General features: G+C 54.8%; 1 protein-coding gene across 5 annotated transcripts in view; it reads right to left on the bottom strand.

The window, feature by feature from the left end:
- LOC125032714 (transcription factor 12-like) overlaps positions 1–2,500 on the bottom strand; it is a 383,054-nt gene that overhangs the window by 129,390 nt on the left and 251,164 nt on the right. The gene's annotated exons all lie outside the window — the stretch shown is intronic.

Raw genomic sequence — 2,500 nt, 5'->3', positions numbered from 1 at the left:
TCGGTGGGCCTGGTCGGCGCCAGTCATTGTGGCAAATGGGCAACACTTTCCCCTTCCTAAATATTGTTTCCCCTCACGCTTCGGCCCCGCTACAAGGACATTGCTTCTCGAGCGGGCACCGCCAGCAGGAAAGCTACAGCAGGGCAGCAGGATGCCGGCAGATCGGAGTGAGCGGGGAGGCGCTCCATGCCCCTTGGTCGCACAGCAGCCCTGCTGAGGGAAGGGGGGGAGGGGAAAGTGAGGAGGGTGCGGGTACGACCATTGTTTTTCCCTCGCTTTAAAACCTGGGAGCGTAATACGTGGTCCACTGCATCCATACAAATGGGGTGGTTGCCTGATATTGAGACGGTCCCGATAACAATGGCCTCCACTAACGGCCGGACCAGCGCAAGGGAGGAATGTTCCAACTAGCCAACATACATACGCGGCCACAACACACTTATTACCATCAACCACACGCTCGCCGACCCTCTACCCGCCGGGATTACCCTCGAGTAACGCCGGGCTCGAGCGCCGGTCATCCATCTCAAGGCCGCGGTGAAAAAAGAACGCCACGCCCCCCCTCCCCACCTCCCCCCTTGCCTCATTCCACTTTCGAAGGCAATCGTGACACGTACGTGACCAGATGTGACAAGTCGGAGGGGAGGACGCGGCGAATTGCGGTAAACAATGCTACTGAATCTGGTCTCGCGCCTCCCATATAATGATGCTACTTGATTGGTGGCATTCCCTCGCCCTGATATTCAATTTTGGAAACATTCTTTTCGCTTGTTAGCCCTCTTTCCCCGAGTCACTGGCCCGCACATCCTCCTCCGCGCAGATCACCGGTCCCTGGCCCTTTGCCCCCGGGTGTGTCCCTTCCCCATCGCTGGCCCATGCCCTTCTTGTCTTCAATCACAATCCCTTTGTCTGCCATACATTAAGCCACACATATATTTTTTTTGTGCACAGTCGTACTTCTTAAATATGATCTATTCACAGATGTTTTTCCCTTCGAAGTGCAGACACGCATCATTTCTTAGACCACTTCTCCCTATCAACACGAGACGTAAGTATATTAATTTTACTCTCAACGATTTCCCACAACATAAAGCCAAGACATCAGGCAAGACAGGTCCCTCCACAGACCCCCGTAACACGCAACCCTCTTCGATCCAGGCAAGTAGGCTCAATTTGCCTCCTCTACGATCGGGCTTATCACTCGCACTGACACCGGGGGATGAATTAATAATGGTACACTGATAAGGTCGGCAGTGACTTCGTCCGCATCTTCCCGCCAAACAGACGAAGGCTGACGACTACTGGAGATGCTGACGATTCCGAGGCTTCGCTCCCTGGCGTCGCGGAGATTCCTTATCAGAGGAGCATACATCTTCCTCCTCAACAACCTGCCGTGTTATTACCGTTAATGAGATCGATGATAAATTGCAGAGACAGAATTGGGTCTTCAAGAGGCGACCTGGTTACTGGAAGACAATGCGAGGGGGACAGGGGGAAGAGGAGGGGGAAGAGGAGGGGAAGGGGAAGGAAAGGAGGGAGGGAGGAGCAGAAGGGAGAGGGGGGAGGGGAGAGGGAGGAGGAGGAGGAGGAGGAGGAGGAGGAGGAGGAGGAGGAGGAGGAGAGGAGGAAGAGGAGGAGGAGAGGATGAGGAGGAGGAGAGGATGAGGAGGAGGAGAGGAGGAGGTGGAGAAAAGGAGGAGGAGAGGAGGAGAAGAGGAGGAGGAGGAGGAGGAGGAGGAGGAGGAGAAGAGGAGGAGGAGAAGAGGAGGAGGAGCAGGAGGAGAGGAGGAGGAGAGAAGGAGGAGGAGAAGGAGGAGGAGGAGGAGGAGGAGGAGGAGGAGGAGGAGGAGGAGGAGGAGGAGGAGGAGGAGGAGGAGGAGGAGAGGAGGAGGAGGAAGAGAATAACAAGGTCCCCCAGACGCGGCAGATCAAACATCTTCGCGTCGCGGCCAAGTGATCCCTTGATAACCGGCGGCCGCTTTATAACCGAGCAATCTAGCGCCATGCAACCTTGTCATTGCGTTTTTTGTTCCCGGGGAAGAAAAGGCGAAGAGGAAGCCGTGAAGGAGAGCAAAGGGGATCGGGCATTGAGATGAAACGTGGTGAGAAGGAAACGTTAAAAGACGAGATGGAAAAACCTAAACATGTTAATCTGACGAGGCCTAAACACACAGAGGTGTCTAGTTAGTTTTCAAGTACTGTCCCGAAACAAGTGACGATTCCTCGGCGCGATCTACGAGAGGCCTTTCAAGGGGCAAGAGCGCCTCGGCCTCTGCCTCTGGTCTAGTCCATATCCCGTAAACAAAGCGGCCCACCCGGGTTGAGCCATTACCGCCGACATACGCCCACATTACGCGCCCATTACAGGGACAGCTCAACTGCTATTACACCCAATTATGCCCAGTATGTCGGGCAGCGACAGTCCTTTTGGCAGTTCCACAGTCGTCAGCCAAGGGAAGGCACAAAACACCACACAGATTATTTTTCTGTCTTCGAAGTC

This window comes from Penaeus chinensis, chromosome 15 (genome assembly GCF_019202785.1).
Source record: "Penaeus chinensis breed Huanghai No. 1 chromosome 15, ASM1920278v2, whole genome shotgun sequence".
NCBI lineage: Eukaryota > Metazoa > Arthropoda > Malacostraca > Decapoda > Penaeidae > Penaeus > Penaeus chinensis.
The sequence above is the reverse complement of the archived record's forward strand: the minus strand, read 5'-3'. Positions and strand labels throughout refer to the sequence as shown.